Source organism: Saccopteryx bilineata, chromosome 1, assembly GCF_036850765.1.
Source record: "Saccopteryx bilineata isolate mSacBil1 chromosome 1, mSacBil1_pri_phased_curated, whole genome shotgun sequence".
Classification (NCBI taxonomy): Eukaryota; Metazoa; Chordata; class Mammalia; order Chiroptera; family Emballonuridae; genus Saccopteryx; species Saccopteryx bilineata.
This window is the reverse complement of record NC_089490.1, coordinates 380726600-380752477: the sequence shown is the minus strand read 5'-3', so window position 1 is coordinate 380752477 and position 25878 is coordinate 380726600. Positions and strand designations below refer to the sequence as shown.

Sequence of the window (25878 nt, the reverse complement as noted above, 5' to 3'; positions counted from 1 at the left end):
CTAACATTTATGGACCAGCAGGAAGCTAAGCCCTTGGCTTTCGGAAGGCCACACAGAGTGAGCCCTCAGCAGGGGGGTCTCAGCCTCCTCCTCCCACCCACCTTGAGTCTGTTGCATCCTCCCAGACATCTAGAAGGCATGTGAGAACAATGGCTCCTCCACTGAAGGCCTTATGCAGAGATGGGCACGTAGACTTCAGTCACAGTGCATGCCCCACCGTGGGAACTTGAAATGTTTTCATTGCTGTTTTCTTCCATCACTACCCCAAAATTTATTTCCTTTTCCAGTTGTCTCTTTATTTCTCCTCTTTCTCTTCCCCACCCTAAACCTGTATAATTCCCTTGCTTTCCCAGAGCCGCTGGGACAACACTCTCACCCTGCAAAGCACACCAGGCATCTCTGCATATAAAGCCAGGTTAGTCCTCATCCCGAAACACTTGGCCTCAAGCACATCCCTGGCGGGAGGGGCGGGTTCTTAGTTCCTTCCAGCCACTCAGCACCCTTGACAGGTAAGAACTCTGGACTGTTAGCATCCTCATTTTATAAGCAAGAGACAGGCTCAGAGATGAATTTGCTTATGGTCACTTGGCCAGATTCAGAATCAGGATTCTAGAGCCATGAGTGATATTACTGTGACCAAATGTCCCAGTTAGCCCAGTTAGTCCCAGTTGAACCCTCTGTCCCTCATTCTCCAAAGCACCCTGGTCTGGCTTCTTATGGTCACCCTACCTATGTCATAGGCTTGTTCAGCTTTGCATCCACAGCGCCTGGTCCACAAATACCTTCAGAGACGCTTCTCCCCAGTGGGTCCTGGGACAGCCGTCACCCGCCCAAACTGGCTGTCCCACCACCCCCGCTCTTCCTCAGAGTGTGTGAGAGGGCTCAGTTTCCCCAGGCGCAGGCAGGGAATCTGACCGAATGAACCTCTGTGCTGCAGGCTCCATTTACCCGCTGTGGACTCACTGTGCAGCCCAGGGAGGGGCTCAGGCAGGCTGGCGGCCACCTTGGACACCAGCCTGAAGGCCGAGCTGCTTGCTCAGCTCAGCCTCCTATTTCTCTCCCCACCTCCCTGGGAGAGAATCGGGATTGAGATGGATTACACTTGTTTATGGGCTAATGTTTCAAGTGAGAATTGGATGGAGACTTGGTAGGATTAATTCCCTCTGCTCTAGGAGGGAAGACAGATAAGGAAAACGCTCCCCCAGAGCTGGCTCTGATATGGCCCCAAAGTCACTGCCAGGTGCTCACCCAGGTTCCTTCACTGCCCTATTTTCCTCTGGTGCACGTTCAGCTTGGTTCAGAGCAGTTAGGAAGAGCCGCCTTTCCCTACCTGCAAGCCGTTTGCATGGGAAACCAGCTCTATAGGTTTGTGTTTTCAGTGAGTCAACTTTGGGCAGCACAAGGGACAGGCCAAGTCCCCTCCCTGCTTTCTTGTCCCCTTAGAGCAACTGCTGCCTTGAGAAGTAGCAGGATAGTACTGAAAAGCAATTATTGTGGAGCCACAGTACCTGGGTGTGAATCCCAGCCCTTCCAACATTCTTAGTGTGGGCCTTCCTTAATTTTCTCATCTGTAAAGTGGAATAGTAGCAATACCTCTTTCAAAGGTGACTGTGGCAATGAAACGCGGTGTAAACATTTAGGACAGTGTCTGACATATAGTGCTATATTCATATGCATTTTGTATTGTTATTATTATTTGTTGCAGGCTGGTAAGAAAACGAGTGCGGCTGTAGGTGTCTGGGTAATCGGCAGGAAGACATTGTGTCAATTCAGACAGAACGTGTTCCATCTGAACGTGGCAGCCTGAGCTCGTGGACACAGCCAGTGGTGGGATTCAAATAGCTTAATAACCAGTTCTCTGCCCTAATGACCATTTTAAGTATAAAAAAATATATACCCAACAGGTAGTTTATTATTTCATGCATTTAATACTAAAATAAGAACAATAAAAGAGGTATACAAAACTAGATTATGAGAAAGAGTTTTAAAATATTAAATAACACTTGACGAAAAACAATAAAACTGTTATTTAAGATATTTCCACATTGCTTCTTGATTGGTGTCCTCACTTGCCATTATTTCACCTATGGACAGAATGAACATCACTACAGGCACTTAGAATACGAGGTTGCACAGATGAACGTTAAAAAAAGAGTAAAGAATGTCAATTTGTGATTTCCACATTGGGCAGCTGCCCAGGCGCCCCCCTTAGGGAAAACTCTGAGTACAAGTGCCATTTTAACAACCGGTTCACCAAACTCAACAAAAAATTAGGTATCAGTTCTGCTGAACCAGTGCAAACTGGCTGAATCCCACCACTGGCCATATCTAGAAATTCAGATTTTGCATGGCATCTTCTAATTTCTAAATGCTGACAACAAATTAAAATTAAAAAAAACCCATTATTAGGCACTAGGCAAAAAAAACAAACAAACAAGGCGGTGGTCTTGATGCAGCTGGGAGTCTCCAGACCTCAGTGGCTGCTCGCGCATCCCCTCCAGGGTGAGATCAGAACAAGGCAGCTGCCGCAGGGAACTACAGAGGTGCGTGAACTGTTCTCATTGTATGTAAAGTAGGATTTGATATCAAAAGGGAAGAGAGAGGACACAGGATGGGAAACTGAGACTCAGATGGGGAGCTGGAGGCTGGCAGTGCCCAACCTGGGTGCACTCCTCAGCAAAAGGGCATCCCAGCCCAGAAGAGCTTCCTGTTGGGATAGGGTGCAGGCAATGTCCAAACTGTAGATGGCTATTTTAGCTGATGCCGTCAAATCTTCACATCACAAGCTCACCCTTACATTCCAGTCACCTTCTTAACATAGTAACTAAAAGCTCCGGAATCAAGCTGTGTGGATTAAATCCTAGCCTTACCCCTTACCGGCTGTGTGACTTTGAACAAGTCACTTAACCTCTCTGTGCCTCATTTTTTACTTGTAAAAATTAATAGTGCCTATCTTTTAGTCATCATAAGAAAGCAATACACGTGAGAAGCTAGCTAGCATAGTTCCTAGCACATAGGAATTACTTAATAAATATTATGAATATAAGTAATAACAATTTAAATAAATGTCAGCTCTTGTTGCTTGACAAAGCAACAGAAATTTATAAAACACTTAATGTGTGCAAATTTTAAAACCAGACTTCATGGGCGAAGGTTGGACTTTGAGACGAAGCCCATTCACCACTCAATACCCAGCCTGGTGCCCAGGGCCAAAGGGGAGGAAGGAATCCAAGAAATGTTCATTGAGTAAAGGGCTCCTGTCTGCAGGGAATCTAGAATGAGTGGGGACAAGGCTTAAATGCGTGAAAAATTAACAATGAAAGACTGAGCGCTGTTCAAGTCAAAAGGAGAGCCGTGGGAGGCAGAAGGGTGTGGCCATGTGAACGAATCACACGCACGCTCATGGCTGGACGAGCTCGGCTTCAGAAGAAGTCATCTCAGATTCGAGTGGTCGGGGGAAGGTCTCATGGAAATAAAGGTGCAGCTTAGCTATGAAGGCAAAAGGCATTCCAGGAGGGCTGAGTAAACGGTGACAAAGTACTAGGTGTGTTTTGGGACAGCAAGCAAAGTAGCTCAATGGGGACAGAGTGTTCAGATCAGCCGGTAGGTAAAGAAAATATGGAAAGCTGAGCTGATACGTGGTTTTAAAAAGGCTTCAATGCCAGGCTATGGTAGAGGCGACTAGATGTCTCCCCTTCTTTCTTTTTAACAAAACATCTAATTTGTTTGCCCAGAATGGACTATCCTTCTCAGCCTCCCTGGATAGCTGGGTGCAGCCCTGTGACTAAGTCCTGATTTAAATAAGACCAATGGGACTTAAGGGAAAGTCCTACGTGCAGATTCAAGATTACATATATATATTGATTCAAGATTTATATATATAAAATGCATGTGTGTGTATAATATATATTATATATATTCTAGTTGTCAGGAGAATAATGACATATATATATAACATTGTATATTTTATTTATTTATTTAATTTTTTTTTATTTATTCATTTTAGAGAGGAGAGAGAGACAGAGAGAGAGAGAGAGGAGAGAGAGACAGGGGGGAGGAGCTGGAAGCATCAACTCCCATATGTGCCTTGACCAGGCAAGCCCAGGGTTCTGAACTAGCGACCTCAGCATTTCCAGGTCGATGCTTTATCCACTGCGCCACCACAGGTCAGGCCATTGTATATTTTAATAAATACTGTGCTAGGTGTTAGGGATACAGGGATGGACTAAACCATTAAGAATGGAGTTGCCTATCTAGGGAGTGAGAAAACCCATTAGTAAATGATGAAGTGAGATCACTCCTGCAGTGACTATTGCTCTATGGCCCAGAGAAGTGTGGTGGATGATATAGAAGGCCAGTGGCATGCAAGAGGACTTTACATGGGAAGCAGATGACCATTTTTAATTGTTTTTGATAGGTATACATCGATGACGTACCTAGGAGAACTACTTGCGTCTCTATTGAGGACAATGACATTTATTCATTCAACAAGCATTCTTTGAATACCTATGTGGCACTGTATTGGGCATTGAGGGACTACAACAGAGAGCAGAACAGAAAAATCCTTGACCCACTGGAGCTGGCATTATATAGATATTTTTTACAATTAATTTAGTTTGCCTTTATAAGTAAATTTAAGAATCCACCTTATTAGATAAACAATGCCTGGTTGGTTGGCCAGTAGTATTGCCAAAAGAGGGAAGGTGATACAAAAGGGGCCACAGCTGGGGTGCCCTGGACCAGGGGCAGGTCATTTAGAGCCACGGGAAGCAGTTTCCTGATTGGCACTCTCACCAACCACACAGCGGCACCCCCAGGCCCCGACCCCAACCCCTTCATTTCTTCTGCTTCTATCTCAGGTCTTCTATTTATTTTCTTCGACTGTGTTTTGAGATGTACATAAGATAAAATCAGAGTGTCTGCCCTCTGAATGTATAAGAAAACCCACTAATTGGACTAACTGTGGCAAAGCTTTGTAAATCAAGGAAACTTTGAATGAGAAAATATTTATACAGAAAAGTGGTTTTTCACTTTTGCTTATTACATATTTGGCAAACCACGAGCTGCCTGATGGAGAACCTGTTTTTCTGAGTCTATTAATGTCCTGTAATTATCCTGTCAAAGCTCCCGTTTGAGTAGACCATACTGTATCTGGATCTAAATAAATACCATGCACTTTAGAATAATTCATCCCTCGGGTAGATCAACAGAACCTCACCTCCAAGTTAAAGGAGCAACACAAACACATACGGCACGTTGCTGCCCTCCCCTGAGCCTTCTGCACACCGTCCTGCTCCTGTCCTAAATAATTCAGATTTCCCCCACTGGGAAACAGGAGTTCAGGAACTGTACAGGAACTTTTCTTTCCACAGACTTTACTCATTGTACATCACCTCCCCCCACCCCACCCCCTGCCATCCAAGCAGACAATGTTTATAGAAAGATCTCGAAGTATAAATGGGATCTGAAATGAAAATTTAAGGGGGAAGTATACAGAGCAAATGATCAAATGAACTATTATTGAGAACTGACACCTAACAAAGGTAATTAGTGAGTGAGTTGTTCTGCAGTCAGGACTCAGTAGAACTACAAAACTGCTGCTTAGCAACCTCCCTCCTTCCATCACTAACGCTAGATGAAGCACCTGCACACATTCACTCCCTCACCCCGTAAAGCTGTATTGAGCGCCTTCTGCTTGTTAGGTAATAGGTTAGACACTGGAATACAAAGGGGAATAAAAAGGAGCTTACAGTCCAGTGTGTGGTAAAGGTAGTGATCAAAATGTGACACAAATACAGAATTTCAACACTGTGAGACGTGTTAGATAGGGAAGGTAAGTGTAAAACAAGGGACCGGACCACAGCTGAGGAGTCAGGATGAACGGAGAGCTGAAGGATGACTAGGCAGAGAGGGAAGGAAGAGTGTTCTCAACAGAGGGAAACAAATGAACCCCCGCTGATGGACTACAGGAGCAAAAGGCTGCAGTTCTGAAATACAAAAGAATAAGGTATAAATGTAAGCTGGGGCCAGATCAGGCAGGATTTCAGAGGCCATGGCAAAGAGTCAGTTTGGACTTTATTCTCAGAATGATAAAAAGACAATGAAGAGCTTTAAATCAGCTGACTGTCCCTCAATAGCTATCTTCCCCTTGGTCTATGGACATGTTACCATCTATGGACATGTTACAAAGACTACATTTCCCAGATGCCTTTTCACTTAGATCAGTCCATGTGGCTCAATTATGGCCAATGGCATACAACCAGAATTGTCAAGTGGGAGAGGCTTTAAAGACCCTCTTTTAAGAGGCAAACTACAAAAAAAAAAAAAAAAAAGAGGCAAACTACTTGTTCTTTGCCCTTTTCTTTGTTCCTTGCTCCATCCTGCAGCCTGGAAACCACAAAGCTGTCATCTTAGACCAGGAGGAAGAAGCCATGTATCAATATTATGGAGTAACAAGAAAAAAGATCCAGCCTGGACTGCTCCTTCAACTTTTTAATTAATTGATGTATAATTTATATACAGCTTTTATGTACGAAATCCCCCTGCACTCATTTAATCTACACAATTTGATGTGTTCCAACCATTGTGTACACCCAGGTAACTAGCAACATAACGGAGATTCAGAACATTTCTGCCCTCTCCGTGACCCTCTGCAGTTCACCCCTCCTGTACTCCCAGTATGAGACAACCACTGACCTGCTTTCTGTCCCTGTAGACTAGTTTTCATTTTCCACAACTTTATACAAATGGAATCATACACTATGTACTCTTGTTGTCTAGCTTCTTGCACTCACCATAATTATTTAGAGATCCATCCATGTTGTATCAATTATTCTCTCCTTTTTATTGCTGAGTAGTATTCTATTATATGGATATACCACATATGTTTAACATATTCACCAGTTGATGTATATTTGGGTTGTTTACTGTTTGGGGCTATTGTAAACAAAGATGCTATGGACATTTATGCACAAATCTTTATGTGGACATATGATTCATTTCTCTGGGTGAATACCTAGGAGCAGAATGGCTGAGTCATATGGTGTCCATTTAACAATATGACAAACAGCCAATTTTTCAAAGTGAGTGCAGTGTTTTATACTCCCACAAGCCATGAATGAGAGTGCCAGGTGCTCCCCATCCTTGTCAGTACTTTGTCTTTAAAATATTAGGTATTCTAATGGGTGTGCAGTGGGCTACCTAGATTTTTATATGAGAAAAACATTAACTTTTTAATTGTGTTTCAGCCATGTTATTTTGGGTTTTCTGTAATTCTCAGCCAAAGCTAAACCTATTGAATACAGAACTCAAGAAGGGAAGGAGGAAGACCAATTAGAAGACTCCTGTGCTTCAGATAAGAGATGGTGGTAAACTGAAGTAAAGGGAGGGTGAGGAGATAGAGAGAAAAGGATGGGTTGGTGAGATAGTTAGGAGATATCGGATTTAGACTCAATAACAAATCAAGTAATGGAAAGTTAAGAAAATTACTCAGGTTACACAGACCCAGGCTCGTCTAATGCCAGAGGATATTCCCAACTACTGTTCTCTTTGCTTCTAGATGTCAAATTCACATGCAAGAAAATTGGCAATTGCTCCAGCTTCAGCTGTGGCAATGCTGTCAGCTTCTTCCTCACTTTTGGAAATCCTTATTCAGCCCAGTGGTGTGATCTGAAAGTTATTTAGGCGATGTCATTAGAAGCCTGTCCCTGAAAGTGCCTGTCATGGTCCTTTCTATGGGTCCCCGAATGACCATGGTCCTTTCCCGGTCCTTACTTAGTATGAGCCACTAAGAAAGTTCATCACATTGGTGATGCTCAATCTCTATGGGCACAATATCTTTCAGGAATGAGTTCATAACCTAATCTGGGCAAGTTAGTCTTGATAAGACATTCGTTAAAGGCCTATGGCAAAGGAACTTCCTGCTTTTCTAAGAGAGCCACTAGGAGAGACCTTTCTCTTTCTATGGAATGTGGAAGAGGAAGCAGTCAGCCCCTGAATCTGTGGAACCATCTATGGCCACGATTCAAGATCATTTTACCATGAAATGGTTCCCACAGAAGGCAGCGTGTACAGAGAGGAGGAAAACAGTCATTGGTGATACTTGTGAAGGCTGTATTAAATTTTGGAAGACTTTGCAATTTCATGGGCCAATAAATGCCCTTTCTGATATAAATCTGTTACTTTTACTGAAAGCATCCTACTATAATGGTTAGAAAATCAAATATTTTTAAAAATAGTCATGTATTACTTTTACATATGTAGAGAAATAAATAAAAGCAACAAACAGCATCAAAACTGGAAGACTTTCTTTTGGAAAATTTCATAATTAAAACCGTAAAAAACAGGAAAATCTTCCTATCAGGAACCTACTTTTCCAAAGCCAAGTAAAATCATTATAAGCAATTATAATAAACAATTATCTTTTATAGATTATCTACCATGTGCCAAGCCCTGTACTAATCTTATTAAAGGCAATATTTCAATTAATCTATACAGCAAGCCCATGGAGAAGGTTCTATAAATATCCCCACTTTACAAATGAGGAAACAAAGATTCCAAGAGTTTAAATAATCTGCTCAGTGGTACAGTAAGACAAATGCTAAGCAAGGATTGAGTCTTGCCAATCTAACTCCAGAACCCCCGCTCCGAACCAGTACACAACTGCCTTTCTAAGCATGAGGTGTACATAATTATAATTCTCACACCATTTTCCGGGACAGGGCCAATAACATGTAGGAAATTCATACTCACAGAAATTAAATAACAACAGGGAGCTCCCACTGCTAGTGTTTATGCCAAAAGGTGAACCACACACAGGGCACTGAGTATTAAATTCTAGAGATTAACAGGCAAGATAATTGATATATGGAAAGAACCTTCAAAACTTGGCACTCAGAAGGCCTTCACAATTCCTAATTCATCACCTTCTTTTTGTGCTTGAAGAATGAAGGCCCAGCGATGATCTTATCTTGCTCAAGGCAACACAACATGCTGGTGGCAGGGGTACAACTAAGATGCAGGTCTTCTGTCAAAGACAGCTCTTATCTAACGCACAAAACTACCCTTGGCGAGCTTCATGTATACAGGGTGCCTGCTCAGTATGCTTGATTTGGGAACTCTCCCCCATCTCAGTGGAGTCCATCCAGACCCCAGTGCCGGTCCGTCTGATAATAGCCCCTGAACTCTCCCTATAGAAGCAAGCCCGGGGCCCCAGTGTTTGGCCTTGGAAGCACTACTCAACCGCCCTCCCCTGGACATGGGACCTGAGCTAGAAAAATAGGGCTCTCTCTTCTGGGCATCTACCTTTTAGCTACCCATATTTTTTTTTATAATAGATGTTTTTCCTTCAGGAATTCAGAGTAATTTCTATTGTTCACAATCCAAGAACCTGGATCAGTTAAGGCTTTTTCACATACAAGTGTTAGCAAACACAAGCTAAATATGCTTAAGCAAAAAAAGGAGTTTAGTGCTTCAGATGGGGGACCTGTGAGCCAAATCCTGCCCATCACCTGCTGTTGTAGATCATTTTACTGCAACACAGCTGTGCCATTTGTTTCTGTACCATCTATGGCTTTTGTGCTGTAACAGTAAAGATGAGTAACTAACAAACAACAGGACCTACAAAGCCTCAAACCTTTACTCTCTGGCCCTTTACAGGAAAAGTTTGCTGAGTCCTGACTAAGATGAAACTTCAGGTGTGGCTTGATCCAGCCTTCCAGGCCTTCCATCTCTCAGTTCCTGTCCTGGTTCTCGGACTGGCTCTTCCCTGTGGCTGCAGCCCAAGGAGGGGCAACAGCTTCATCCTCCCCACAGGCAAATAAAAGCCATGGGTCATGCCCTTATTGGCCCAAATCAGCTGTGGTCAGAGGGAAGGGACTTACTGACCAATTCCAGTAATTGAGACGTCCCCCAGATCTGAGGTATAACCTGCGATTCTGGGAGGAAAACCCATGCTTTGCTACGTTTACAGAATTCTTCAATGTAAACGCTCCTACCATGGCTGATTTCAAGCCATCCACACATCATTCAACCCAAAGTGACACAGTAGCATGCCCTTATATAGATAGTATTTCCACCGTAAATAACATAAAGATTCCCAAGGGCATAGATAGTACCAAAACGTAGCAAAATAATTGGGAAGTGATGAACTTTGAGCATTTATTTTTCTCTTCGTATGTCACTGAATTGCACGTTTATATAATTTTTAATAATGGCCATATTTGACAACGGGCTTGTAATGTCAGATCCCATGCACCACCTCTGGCACAGAACTGGGTTAAACTTACCCAAACCATTATAGGGACTTCTTTTACGACTTATAAGAATACACAGGTATTAGGAGGTGACAAAGCAAAGCAAACAGACCAAACCCCACACAAGCATCCCCTGTGGAACGCTAACTGAAACACCAGGTAAGATGGGAGCAGCATGTGGTTTTAAGAGAATAAAATATTTATAGCCGTGGGTGAATCCAACAGCGGGGCTAAGCAGGAGGCAGGCCTGCAATCCAGAGATTTGTGCGCTCCTCCAGGCTGCCACTGTCCCTCAAGGACCTCCATAAAGCATCGCTTTATGCTGACTGCAGGTGGACCCCCAGACAGGGAAGGTAGGCCATTACCTCGTCCTGACAGCTGGACCAGACATCTCCGCAGACAGGAATCGAGTTACTTAGGAAAGCCAGACTCCAAGGAAATTTAAAAGCACAATCCCGTGGAAATACAGAGAGTATTAAAAGCTGTTCTTAGGGAACATAATTCAATGACAGCACAAATGATCTCTGGGAGCATTATTAATAAGAACATTAATAAGTGTCTTAGATCCATAGAGTGCCTGACAGCTCTCAGAAGACAGTCCTATGTACCATCTGATTTTGGCCCCACGCACACTCTGGAGTAGACACCATGTCTACTTTACAAGTTAGAAAACAGAAACGTGAAACAATGATAGCTGGTAATTGGGTTGTGCCTGTAATCCTCGTCTTTCGATTCTGAACTTTTTCTATTCTGCAAACTGTAATCCCACAGACATGCTTTTGCCTTGGGATGTGTCCATACACCCAGAGATCAAAGCTAAAGGACCAAGTCCTCACAAGAAAAAATGCCAATATAATAAATGCTTCTATTTAGGTATTTATTTTCACAGGCTAATGAGTCCATTAATGTATTCTGCATCAACTGATATATCTGCACCAAACAGTGAAGGTAAATTTGGCTCCCTCATTGGACTTGCAAAGTGGTAGATTTCAACACTCTTAGCTGTAAGTAATACAGTGGTTTAGGGTTCAGGCTCTAGAGACAGGCTGCCTAGATTTGAACCTCAGCTCTACCATGGCTCAGACCTGGCGGATATTTGGCAAGTTGTTTAACCTTTCTGTGGCTTAGTTTCCTCATCTATAAAATCAGCATAATTATGGTGTTTACCTCATAAAGTTGTTTGAAGATTAAATTAAATTCTATATGGAAAATGCTTAGAACAGTGCCTGGAATGTAATAAACCCTTGATAGATGTTAGTGGTTAGTACTTTTATCATACTCAACTCTGTGATCCTGATCATTATTATTGATGGTCCAACCAAAATTTTACTTTGCATGAATATTAGCCTCAGAAATCAAACTTTGAATGTAAATGCTGCATTTGTGATTTGTTTATTCCTGCTGTGGTCTTTAGTAGTAAAAACACCATACAATTGTGTCCATATATTTTTTATATTGTCCAAAGCCTTTCTGAGGGTATTCTCTCATTCACTATTCCAATAACAAGAGGACTGGAATCATTTTCACACTGAGCAGATAAGGACTCTGAGACTCGACTCAGAAAGTTTGGCTGCCTTAACAAGCATTGAAGGGAGCCACAATCCAGGCAGGTTTTCTGACTCTAGCAGTGACCTAAGGATGTGCTGTGTTGTGCCAGCCTTTTGGTTCCTAAAGCACAAGGCTGTCTTTTGTTCATGAAGTCCTCCCTGATGCTCCAAGTTCCAAGGTGTCATGGCGTTTGATGCCTCTCCAGCATCAGCACCTTTCCTTTAATTGGAGAATTCACTCCTCTCTTATTCTCAGTCATGCAGATTAGGCAAGACCAACTCTACACCCAGTTCCATGTTGGATCCTGACTCTCTAATACAGTTAGCCTGCCTTAGACTCTTGGCCACATGATTGGGTGAGGCATGGGCATGTGACCCAATTGGGGCTAATAAGAGGTTGTGAATCCCTGGTTTTCAGCAGGAGACATTAGAAGAGATACCCCTATTAGAAGAGATTTCTGTGTCCAGTGTGAGATGAGGACTACAACGGCTTTAACTATTTAGCTTCCGTGAAGGGGATGAGACGCTACCAGGGGACAGAGGTGTACCATGCATACAAGCAAAGGATGAAGTAAACAGTGGTGAAGGCAGAGTGAAGATATGGAGAAAATCCCAACCCTTGGTGAGTTCATCTGAGCTGCTGGAAAATGCCTCACCTCGGGGCAACATTCTCTCTAGATTTTTTTTTTTTATAATAAATTTTTATTAATGGTAATGGGATGACATTAATAAATCAGGGTACATATATTCAAAGAAAACATGTCTAGGTTATTTTGTCATTAAATTATGTTGCAAACCCCTCGCCCAAAGTCAGATTGTCCTCCGTCACCCTCTATCTAGTTCTCTGTGCCCCTCCCCCTCACCCTAACTCTCTCCCTCCCTCCCTCCCATGTCCTCCCTCCCCCCCCACCCTTGGTAACCACCACACTCTTGTCCATGTCTCTTAGTCTCATTTTTATGTTCCACCAATGTATGGAATCATGTAGTTCTTGTTTTTTTCTGATTTACTTATTTCACTCCTTATAATGTTATCAAGATCCCACCATTTTGCTGTAAATGATCTGATGTCATCATTTCTTATGGCTGAGTAGTATTCCATAGTGTATATGTGCCACATCTTCTTTATCCAGTCTTCTATTGAAGGGCTTTTTGGTTGTTTCCATGTCTTGGCCACTGTGAACAGTGCTGCAATGAACATGGGGCTACATGTGTCTTCACGTATCAATGTTTCTCTAGATTTTTTCATTTTAAGAGTCAGAAACTTCCTTTTATTATTGAGGCCTCCAAGTTAGGTTTTCAATTGTTTACAAACAAAATTTATATCTGATAAAATGAGCCTTCCAGCATGACCTACATAGAGCCCTCAAAGAAACGGCAGAATTTAGGCTGGACTAATTCTACAATCTTGACATAGGATATACACTTTTCACAGTGCTCGCTTCCAGTTCTAAATTTTCTTACTTTTTTTTATTCCCTTTATTTCACAGAGTACCTACTCAAGAATTAATAATCCATTTTATTTCCCATCAGCAGAGAAAAATGTGGCGGGTATTAATTGCCTCTAGTATAAAAAAAATGTTAGTATGTGATTTGGACTATGAGAGGCTTTCTAGTAAAGAATGAGGGATAGTCAAGGAAACTGGTTGTCATCAGGCCAAAGTCAATGAACACCTTCTTTTGTTGTATTTGAGTCTCTGACGTTTGCTACCAAATTCAAACCTTCTTTTCTGCCTTTCCCCCCTGTTCCATCACCCTTCCCTCCTACCTGTCCTGTGACCCACTCCTCTTAATAATTCATGTTCACTTTTGTAGATATCCAGGACCCTTCTCTGCATGGATTCTCATACCTCTGTGTCACTACACAGTATTGCCTAACCTCACCCCTGAAATCCTACCCTAGTGTAGGCTATGCAGCCCAATGTTCCCATCCTCAGTGTACATAATGATTCATAGTCGTCAGTAGCTTCAAACAGCCTTATCCATCCTTCTGAGGTGTGTTGAAAATGAACCCAAATGAACACCCACTGGTCAGGTTTCATCAAATCTCAGGATTGGAAAAAAATTAGCTAGCTGATCTTATGATTCAACTGTGTGTATTGAGCAGCAGTGTGACATGTTACAAGCAGTGTGTTGTAAATAGTATCAAATAATTTATCAAATCATTGAACTTGAAAAAAAAAAGATTGATAAATAAACTATATTAAAAGCGGTGACTTCCGTTTACCAGAAAGCTTCTGTAACAGCAAAAGTTCTCATCTCTAGACTATCAAGAGAAGTTCTACAAGTCAATAAGAAAGTTTGGTACTTGAACAGACAATTCCAAGAGGAGGATATTCCAATGGCTAGTAAGCATATGAAGAACTGCATGAGGTCATTACTCCCTTGCAAGGAGCCAGTAAAACCACCAGAAACCAGAGTGATAACTGGAACTCTCATAACACAGCTCATAGGAATGCAAATAGGTACAACCATTTTGGAAAACCAGTAACTGCCTTCTAAGCAGTTTAGTATCTATTAAAGTTGAACATATAAAAACTATGACACAACCATTGCATTCCCAAGTACATCATGGAACTAGTCAAATAACACAGGCCCAATTTATGGGGAGTTGTATTCTAAAGTCTGTAGGGAAGGAAGGAAGGAAGGAAGGAAGGAAGGAAGGAAGGAAGGAAGGAAGGAAGGAAGGAAGGAAGGAAGGAAGGAAGGAAGGGAGGGAGGGAGGGAGGGAGGAAGAGAAAGAGGGAAGGAGGGAGGGAGGGAAGGAGGGAGGAAGGAAGGAAGGAAGGAAGGAAGGAAGGAAGGAAGGAAGGAAGGAAGGAAGAATCCAGAGCAGAGGTCCCCAAACTTTTTACACAGGGGGCCAGTTCACAGTCCCTCAGACCATTGGAGGGCCACCACATACAGTGCTCCTCTCATTGACCACCAATGAAAGAGGTGCCCCTTCCGGGAGTGTGGCGGGGGGCCGGATAAATGGCCTCAGGGGGCCACATGCGGCCCTCGGGCCGTAGTTTGGGGACGCCTGATCCAGAGGTTAAAAAAAATTCCCAAAAGGCAAAATTACTCTTGAACTTTCCTTAACTTGCCCATAAGACACCACGTGTACCATTTGATGTGTGCTAAACAGTCTATATAACAAAGTTCATTTAATTCTCATAACTCTATGAAACAGGTTCTACCATCCCAATGTTACAGATGGGCCCAGAGGGGTAGAAAAATTTGCCCAAGGCCACACAGCTAAATCCAGGAAGCACTAGGGTTTAAACTTGACTCCAGTTAGATCCCACACTCTTACCCATTTTTACTGCCTCTCCAGCTGGTTGCCTCTGTGAAGATGGCCAAAGCTTGCCCTGCTTCACCCATCAACCCAGATGCTAGCTTGCCTCAGGAAAATGTAGCTTCATGTTCTCCAGTTTCCCATTCAGAACTTTAGCCTAAACTAAAGACTCTGTAAATTATAGCCCATGGGCCAAATCCAACCCATCACCTGGTTTTGAAATAAAGTTTTACTGGCACAGAGCCAGACCCATTAGTCTAAGTATAGTCTATGGCTGCGTTTGCAGAGTTGAGTAGCTGCGACATAGACCATATGGCCGGCCCTAAATGTCTTAAAATATTTACTATTTGGCTCTTTATAGAAAAAGGTTGCCAGCCCCTGGCCTAACCTAATAAACTTCTCCTTCAGCCAGACCCCTATAAAGACCAGAAGGAGGTTGATTTCATCATGTCCTGGTCCTAAACAACAAGTTTCCTGGCCACTCAGATCCCATCCCCAAAGAGAAACATTTGGATATATTCTGTTCCTAACAGACCCACCCCCTTCCTCTGGTAGCTAATCCTGGACGGACTTGTTTGGAGCAAGGGAACTACAGTCATCTGTGTGAACTGCATTTGTCGAATCACTCCACGGCACTGGACTGATCTTGCATATCCTTCTCAACGTCGTATTACATTTGTTACAAGCTTTATTGGGTCCTAACACTAAACTCTGCTCATGCATATTTCATCTTCATAACTAGTTGCTCGTGGAATACGGTCAATTGCTCACAATTTACACAAAATCAAAAGGAACACTGGTTGGAGTGCTGGGCTATTAGCTCATACCCCAAATTAATTCTTAATGCAGAGCTGATGGAACGAAACTACTACAAAGCTAACAGCCCCCAAAGAAGTTAAGATTCCCTAAACTGAAATATCAAGAGAGGATCATTAGTAAGTTTATGAATTGTGTAGTGATTTAAAATTTCTAAAGCCAAAGCCATCAGCTTAAATTAAATAATTTCTGTCTTGACTAAAGCCTTCAGTAAAACAGCAATGGGGTTTCCTAAACACATCTGAACTTTGCAAATTTGAATTTTATACCAGGAAAGGAGGCAAATGCACTTTCCTATTCCAATAGTTCAGCTCAAGGCATAAACTGTTAATAATAATAGCTGCAGTTTTCTAAACTTTTAAATTAGACTGAAGCTCTGTTTCTATATGTGTTATCTCATTTAATCTCCCCAGCATCTATATAAATAAGCACTGTGATTATCTGCATTTCACAATGGAGGAAACTAAGGTGAAGAATAATTAACATGCCAAAGTTCCCATCGCCATCTAGACAGACCTAACCGTTCACTCCTTTGTGCCCCATAGTGCCTTTTGCATATCTCATAAGAAGTTATCGACTGGGAGAAGTCCCGTGTATGTTTCGTGAGAGATTCGGCTATTATTTATTCAAATAGCATAGCTCTCATTCCTGTTGCACAGCAGGCACCGTTCTGTGTTCTGCGGGCATGAGCTCACTTTGTCTTCACCTGAACAGTCCTGTCATTCCCTTCATTTTTCAGATGGGTACCCTGGGGCTCAGAGAGGTGCAGCAACTTGCCCACCATCGCAGAGGGAGTAAACGACGGAGCAGCAGGTCCTCTCACTACAGGAGTGGGCAGTGCAGGGTGCCTGGATGCCTCCTCCTCTCGGGTAAGCTCCGTCTCGACGCCTCAAATGACTCAGATCAGAGATGTTGGGCGCTGATGCGTTTGGTTGGGTAAGTCTGTGTGCTGGAGCTGGGGCAGAGCCAAATGGCTGTGCTTAGTCAAAGGAGTAAGGAATTTCAAGTTCCCAAGGGGCAGAGCAAAGTGAACAACATCGGAGGCTGGTGTGGGGAAAAGGGCAGCGGAGGGAAACCTCGAAGCACAGCCAAGCGAGGGCTTTGGAGGGAAGAAATTCCGAGGGAGATGTTGAAGTTTGGAGTGGTGCCCATGCACGTGTGTGTGTGTGTGTGTGTGTGTGTGTGTGTGTACACACAACAATATATACCCTGCATCCCTTCCTCAGATTCACCAGGATCTTGTTAGAAGAGTCCACCATGCTCACTGATGTGCGAAGAGATTCTTTCAGGGTAACTCAGTGAGGTGCCAAGATCTGGATTGTTGCAAGGCAAAAACAGACTGTTTGTGTGGACACAAAAGCTCCAGCCCGAGGGGCCGACTGACATCTAGTCAAGTTTCATAAATCATTGACAAGGAGCGTATTGCAGTTCAACAGAACTAAATATTCTATAGTCCCAGGTACTAAACAAGAAAAATAGAAGACTCGTTACAGGGTATTTGAGACTAAACTTCTCTATCGCTCATTATGAAACAGGCGCTTTACCCATATTAACTCATTTACCTCTCACAACAGCCCTACAGAATAGGTGCTATGGTGATCGTTTTACAGGAGGGAAACTGAGACACAGAGAAGTTAAGTGACTGGATGAAAATCACACAGCTGGCGGTGAGAGGCATAGCAGCCACTCCAACTCGGGCAGTGAGGGTTCCAAGGCTGTGATTTGGACCGCTACAGGCCCACCTTATTTTATGGTGCTTTGTTTAATTGCGCTTTACAGATGTTACGGGTTTTTTTGACAAATTGAAGGCAAAAACCTCCACCAGTAAAAAGGTAATGGCTCAGTTTATTGTGGTGGTTTGGTTTGCAGCTCCCCAAATCTCTGAGGTGCGTCCATGCACTACACCGCCCGGGGCAGGTTGCGTGGGGTACAGTGCACTAAGAGACTTCGGTAACAGTAGTAATGGCAGTGCTCTCTAACCTCCAACCTGCAGCTCCTGCGTTCACAGCGTCCATACTCTATGCCATAGTCTTCTTCACAATAGATTTAATAGGCAGTGCAGACAGGGGCAATGATGTGTGGCTGCTGCTGGGCCTCTAGGTTGAGGTGTTTGGCTTTTTCCTACAGGAAAAGACCCTGTGGATGAGATGGGACTGGAGCCAGATGTCTGGTCCCCGGACCCCTCCCTGCCCTGAGCACAGCCTTTTCTGACTGATTGCATCTGAAGGGCAGGCGTGTCTGTCCTCAGCTCACCTGCTGCTTCAAAAGGAGACAGCATTTGGCAACACAACAAAGCAAAGCTTGTCTCTGACCAGAACATGGAGACCAGGACAAAACTATCTTTGATGTAGTAAACGTTTTTAAAACCTGGGACACACTTAATTCTTTGAACCTTGGACATTGGTGTGATTTAAAACTTCTTTCATAGAGGATGTGGGGGACATAATATTAAGAGTTAGTTGGAAATAACCAACAATATAGCTAACACTTGCTTTACTTTTCCTCACCCCAACCAAGTTTCGTTTGTCACAAACGGAACTCCAAGTAAATGTCTCGCCCAGGGTGCAGTGGGAGCCATTGCTTCCTTCCCTGAGACAGAAAGAAGAGAATTATCAACCTGGTGTGGTTGGAAGGGGGGAGGAGAGTTCTCCTATCTGAGGAACCATGAACTTTTAGAGTCATTTTTCACAATAACATCATAATTATATAAGGAATAAATGTTGATGGGGTGTTTGCAAGCCCAGCTGCACGCCAACATCTGGTGTTACCTCTGGAATCTTAGAGGACACATCTGGCAGCAGAGCAACTCCTCCAGAGAGCCCCACATCAGCCTTCACGGCTGGAACGAGGGGGCCGCTGCTGTGTCAGCCGGTGAAGTCAGGGAGGTGCAGGCTGCCCTGCCCGGGAGAGAAGCAGTCGATTCTGCTCTGTCTTAAGTGCCAATAGTCAAGGTCTGTGTTCTTTGCTACACAAAATAAATGACTACACTGATTAAAGTAAACGCCAAAAGCTACTGAGCACCTATAATAGGCCGGGCGATGTCCAGGGCGCTCTGTGTGGCGCTTTATCACGGTGAGGGAGTGCTAGCATTATTCCTGTTTCGTAAGGAAAGAAACTGAAGCTCGGAGAGGATGAACTAGGTACTCAAGCCCAGGGATGTAGTTAGTGGCAGAGCCAGGACCTGATTGTAGGTTTAGTCTGATGCTGGATTCCGTGCGTTTAATCATCACCCCCTGTGGGCTCCCAAGTGGCTGGCAATAATGAGCTGTGCCAGCAGGTTGCATGGCACATGGGCTGCCTCAGACCTAAGCAGTCATATTTCCAAGCACATGCTCAGTGACATCCAATGAACTGAGATGTGGGGAGCACACCAGTGGCATAATCAGCACATGGAGACGGTGCAAGCCACCTGCAGGCAGAGTGCACCCCCCCCCCCGCAGTCTTCCCTTGTACTCTCTTGCATTTCCCTACCTGCATTTTTCCTTCCCCCTTTCCCAAAGCATAACAGATGGCCAGGTGACTTACAATGAGGGACAAAGCAACTATTTGAATCATCACCTCTATGTCTTCCCCCCTCTGAGTCTTTCTGTAGATCTTTAGATATACACAGGGAATATGTTTACAGGCTCATCAAAAACAGTATTCAATGAGAACTCTCCCACCCACCCTGTTCCCATTCCCAAGCTCTACCTGTTGGTATTTTTTGTGATTCTTTTTATACTTTCTTTCTGTAGGTGTAAGACACTACAAACTTACGTTACCCGTCTTCACTTCTGCCCATTTTCTTGGAGCTCTTTCCGGTGAACACTCAGAGACAGCATCTTTATTTTTTTATAGCTGCATAATATTCCATTTTATGGACTACTACATTTACTTAACTTCCCCCTATTAACATTCCGATGGTCTATAACATTTTCTATCCATAAGTTGATACTTTCACCCCTTGCGTCTATAGTGTAATTGGGTAGGAGGGAGTTCGTTGGGCGTCCCAAAATGCCAACACTGCCAGGACCACTACAGTCTATCAGAGCAAAGCATACGCAACAGAAATCCCGCAGTGCAAAGATCTTACCATGCCCAGGGAGATTGCCATGTTCACTTTTCCCCGAAGTTTCCATTTCTCCCAAGCCCAGGGGGAAAAAATGTCATCTTGAGCTAAGTAATCTATGCATAGAGCATTTTTTAAACTGTAATTTCAGGGGGCTGATTAAGATAGTATGCTATTTAACCCAGCCTACCTTACCAACCAACTCAAAAGGAGGCCAAACAGAGAGGCCTCTGCCCCTCTGGCTGAGCCACTGGGGGCCGAGCAACAGTCATTTCCACTGAAACATCAGCTGCCACCACCTTCCCCCACCCAGGCCAGAGGTACAGCTCTGCAGTTGTGAAAATGTCACGTCATCGGTGTTAGATTTGTCACCCAAGAAATAGTATGTGTTTCTTCTCTTATCACACCTTTACTGTTTTTATTAAAAACAGCTATGCCAAGCAGGCTTCCGTTTTGAATAGACTCGCACTAAAAAAATGTGAATTAGGAAATTTGAATGCCTTTTGATTTGTCCTGACCTTCTCGCCTTCCCTAACTAAACTCAGTCACTGCATTCCCAGGCTATCTCTTCCCTCCCCCCTCCTCCTTGTCATTGATGCTGTCGGTGCCCTGCCCGCATTCTCTTGAGTGGCACCTTTTCATGGCACACAGACCTAGCTTTCAATGACTGGCATCTGCCTCTCTCTGCCTTATACTTTCCCTGGCAACGGTCCATACACGGTCCATACACGAGGCAGGCTGGAAGGACTCAGTAGTTAACACCAGCATCGCCCCCCCAGCCACCTTCAACCAATGACTGACCAAAAGTGGTACAAATACATAGCCCAGCTCCCCAGCCTCTCAGGCAGGAACACTCTAAGGATGGCATCCAGCGCTGTTTTCCAGTGTTCCCCAGCAGGAGTCAGCCCACTGTGGTCACTTGCTGGACAACGGGCCACTTACTGGCCTTCTCCTGCCTCTCTCACTTCCACTACCGGCCAGTTTGAAAACCAGAGACGTGCACGATCATTTTATTCTTATAACCACTCCCAACTTGCAGGTGAAGCAAGTGAGGTTCAGAGAGATGAAATGACTTACCGGAAGTCACAGACATGACGAGCTGAACTGTGGCCCAAAAGCACTCCACGTCCAGTGGCCTTTCCTCTACATCCTGCGGCGTTGGAGCCTTGGTGATGAAACACAGGGTGCTGTAACTTCTTGGCCATGAAGCTTATTCTGGTGAAAATGGGTCAGAGAAGAGAAGAGTTTATAGAACATTCTTAGAACTTAAGCTATTCTAAGAAACTCCCCCGAACAGCTCCAGTTCACTCCCTGAGCAGTACTTGACTCTTGCTGTTGCAGACGCTGCTTTGATGGGACATGTTCTCACAGCTTGTGCTGCGTGTCTGCCCCACCATCTCTACCCGCAGGGCAACCCTCAGAAATACCACCTTAGTCAGCTACTGCTGCAAAATAAACACTCGTGACTCATGAAAACAAACATTACCTTTTCTCGCTCACAGGTCTGCAGCCTGGCTAGGGCACCTCTGATTCAGTTTGGGTTTGGGTCTGTTCCACGTGACTAATTCTGGGGCTCAAAGAGAAGGGCAGTGGCTACCCAAGGTGTGCCCTTCCCATAACAGTTACAGGGGTGCAAGAGAAGTCACACCGTGCAGCATTAGCTACAGCCCCTGCTAGAGTCGTGCATACTCACATGCTATTGACCAAAGCCAGTCAGTGGCCAATGGGGCAAGTCAGTGGGGCAAGAAGCATCCTATGTCCCAGGCTGCAGGGGAGGTAAGGAAAGCTTTTATGAATACTACTCTAAATCTGTCATGTCAGCTGAAAACGTGATTCCCAGGAAGGCAGGTCAGTCAAGCACAACGTTTCAGAATCCTCTAAAGCTAAAACTGGACACTTCATTAAGGTAGTTCTGTAAGCTGTGAGAGGGACCTTTCCTGAAAGACCCCAGGAGACAGTGAAGTGGCAGTCTCCCAGACTACAGATCCCCAAGATGGAAATTATGCAGTTGAGACTAGGATATTTAACATTTCAACAACTTCACTCTTCATGGTCTCTCCTAAATCAACTTTCAAGTCCTCCCTCATAGAGGATGGGACCCGGAGACAGAGGGAAGGGGCAGATGTGGGTGACTTATAAGCTCCATCTAAACAATGAATTTCTTTTTTTTTTTAATTTCCTATTCTGAAGCTGGAAACGGGGAGAGACAGTCAGACAGACTCCCGCATGCGCCCGACTGGGATCCACCCGGCACGCCCACCAGGGGCGATGCTCTGCCTACCAGGGGGCAATGCTCTGCCCCTCCGGGGCGTCGCTCTGCTGCGACCAGAGCCACTCTAGCGCCTGGGGCAGAGGCCAAGGAGCCATCCCCAGTGCCCGGGCCATCCTTGCTCCAATGGAGCCTTGGCTGCGGGAGGGGAAGAGAGAGACAGAGAGGAAGGGGGGAGTGGAGAAGCATATGGGCGCTTCTCCTATGTGCCCTGGCCGGGAATCAAACCCGGGTCCCCCGCACGCCAGGCCAACGCTCTACCGCTGAGCCAACCAGCCAGGGCCCATGGTTTTTATCAAAAGACTTTTTGGGACCACCCAGCATGAGAACGCAGGCCTGGCGAGCAACTACGATTCTCTGTGTCCCTATGTTCACAGCTGCCGTCCTCTGGCTGCTTCTTCTGTTGTAGGAAGTTGGGAAGAACCTGTGTTTCTTTTTAGGGTAAACTTATAACGTCTACTACCCTAACCGCTAACTCCTGAGAAGTGTACAAGTCCCATGGCAAGGAGTAGATGGGGAGACGCTTACTTTTTGCTTTAAAATACGTAACTATTGCATGTTATATTTGTGAAAAAATGCAGACAAGCAATATGGAGAAGAAAAGAAAATTCACAGGTACTCCCAGTGCCCAAAGGAATCATTGAACACTTGCATGTGTTGTTCTTCCAGATTTTTTCAGGGGGAGGGGGGGTGGCTTCTTTAAAAAAAAAAAAAGGAAAAATAGACATCGATGAACACTATTTCTGAGGGTGAACTGGTGAAGACTTTTTTAGAGGACAACTTGGCAGGCTTTTAAAATTAAAAAATTAAAAAAAAATTACACCAACTCTTTGGCTAAAATATTCTGCTTCTAGGAATCCTCCCTCTAGAAACAGCAAGAGTGGTCGATTCTTTGAGCTTACAGACTTCCGGGTACAGATTTGTGTCATCTCAGTTAATCCCCACAACCCGTGAGGGAGGTACTCTTAATTTTTTTTATAACAGTTCTATTGGAATATAATTCACATGGAAGTATTTAAAGTAATACTTCAATGGATTTTAGTATATTCACAGAGTTGTTTGACCATCATCACAATTTTAAAGAACCCCTGTACCTATTAGCAGTCATTCTCCATGACCCCAACCCCCTGGAAACCACCAATCTACTCTTTGTTTCTATGGATTTGCTTATTCTGACATTGCACGTAAATGAAATCATACAATATGTGGTCTTTTGTGATCGGCTTTTTTCAGTAAGCATAATGCTTTCAAGGTTTATTTATGTTGTAGCATATAATATTCCACTGTATAGATATACTGTGCTGTTGACCTGTTCATCAGTTGATGGACATTTGGATTTTTTTTTACTTTGGGCTATCATGAATAAGCCTGTTATGAATATTTGGTATGTTCTTTGTATAGATAAGTTTTCATTTATCATGGGAGTGTACATGGAAGTAGGATTGTTGGGTCATGTGGTAAATCTATGTTTAACATTTTGAGGAGCTGCCAAACTTGCTTTTAAAATGGCTGCACCATTTTACATCCCCACCAGTAGTGTACAAGGTTCCAACTTCTTCACGTCCTTGTCAACCAACAACTGTTATTTTCTGTGCCTTTTGATTACAGCCATCTTTAGTGGATGCAAAGTGGCATCTCATTGTGGTTAGTTTGCATTTCCTTCATGAATATAGAGAAGTACTATTATACCTTTGTTTTATACATGAAGGAACTGAGGCACGGAGAGGTTAATTCACTGGTCAAGGGTTACTTGGTAAGTGTACAGAGCCTTGTGTATACAACAGTATTTGCAGACAGAAATTTGCTGCAACACTGGTAGTGGGGAAAAAATAGAACTTGTTTATTGATCTGTAGGGGTTTCTCACAAAAGAGGATCACTATGTAGCTATCGAAAATTGAGGAAGTTACTCTCATGCTAATGTAGAATGAGCTCCAAGACAAAATTGTTAGCCATAAAAGAATGTCGCAGAATTATGTGCACAGCACGAACCTGTAGAAACAGATGTGGATGTAGATGTAGATATGGAGATGGAGATGGGTGTTTGTATAGGTATAGCTGATATATATAGATATCATCATGAGTACAGATGAGGATGTAGATAGGGACATGGGTATAGATATGAATGTGGGTATGGATATGGAGATGGGTGTTTGTATAGGTATAGCTGATATATATATAGATATCATCATGAGTACAGATGAGGATGTAGATAGGGACATGGGTATAGATATGAATGTGGGTATGGATATGGATATGGATATAGATGATATAGATATAGACATAGATAGAGATTGGAAGGCTTCAGGCCCCATTCTTCATGATGTTTCTATTGTTTTTCAATATTTGTTCAATTTTTAGTCCCCATTACACCCTCTAAAGAGGCCCAAGGACCATGGACTTGCAGTGAAACAGTGAAACAGCTCAGGTGTTCAGGCCACATCATTCCAGACTAATGGCTGGGTGGGTTGGGAGACAATTAGAAAGGGACCAGGAGCTGTAGCCTGACTGTACTAGTAAACTTAGGGTACAGGAATGACCTACAGATTCCCACAGTTGCAGTTGACAAAATTCTCACCATGACCATAGCAAGTTGCACCAAAAATGATGGTTAGGAGAACAGAACAAGAGAAATGTGAGTTGGGTGTACAAAGGCTGCTCTTCACAGAACAGGGGATGTGAGAGCTCCCCTTATACCTCCTCCATGTTTGTGAAGAGGATATCTTCATGCTCTCTAAGTTCGCTTCTCATGCCAAGATGGGGCAGATGCTCAGGGGAGTGTGGCCTGGGCATCACCTTGGACTCCCCGTGCTCACACTCTTCAGTCACCAAGTCCTGTTGATTTCACTCCAGAGTAACTCTATCCTGTCCACATCTTCCATCTCCACTGCTGGTATTTCAGTCCAGACCACCATCAGCACTCGCCTGGGCTTGTGCCACTGCTTCCTAAACAGTCTTCCTGCCTCGAGTCCTGCTTTGCCCCATCGCCTTCTCTACAAAGGTCAGACTGGACTTGAGAGGTGGTGTGGCCAGGTGGGGAACAGTGGGAGCCCTGCAGCCAGGTGACCTGGGTTCCAATCTTGGTCCTTCCAGGCTCCTCCAGATTTGCAAACTTGAGCAAGTAACTGAACTCTTCTATGCCTCAGTTTGCCTCATCTGTGTAATAAAGATGTCAATTTGTAAGTACCTGGAAAAGGCAGAGTGAGGGTTCAGTGAATTAACACAGATGAGGTGCTTAGCACGGTGGTTCCAACTCCATTCTTGTCAGCTACTTCTTTCTGGAATGTAACCATCCTGCTTATACTTGTAGCAGGACAAACGCTGCCATGCATCTCACAACTGCAGGACCTGCTCACCTCGCCTTTCTTACCTCTTGGTAACTCCCGGCTTCACTTTCTACATTCACATGAAATGTCTTTTTGTTCTTCTAGCCAAACAGGCTAATAGGCTTCCACATATGCTGTTCCCTCTGCCTGTAATATTTTTCCCAATGCTCTTTCCACACCCCTGCCCATTGGCCACTCACCTGTCTGGTCTGAGATGGCATTTTCTCTGGGAGGTGTGTCTCACTCATCAAGTTCCATTGGTCCCACAGTACCCCCCTTACTTTCCATCAGTGCATTTGCTACCTTGCACCTTTAAATTATTGTAAAAGATTTCACACAGACAGGAA

At 44.0% G+C, this 25878-nt stretch overlaps 1 protein-coding gene across 1 annotated transcript in view; it reads right to left on the bottom strand.

Annotated features, from left to right (window-relative positions):
- PRR5L (proline rich 5 like) overlaps positions 1-21122 on the bottom strand; it is a 123515-nt gene extending 102393 nt beyond the window's left edge. Inside the window, exon 1 of the mRNA XM_066251288.1 lies at positions 21016-21122. The gene's annotated coding sequence lies outside the window, so the exon portion shown is untranslated. The remainder of the gene's footprint in view (positions 1-21015) is intronic.
- Positions 21123-25878: the final 4756 nt, after the last annotated feature.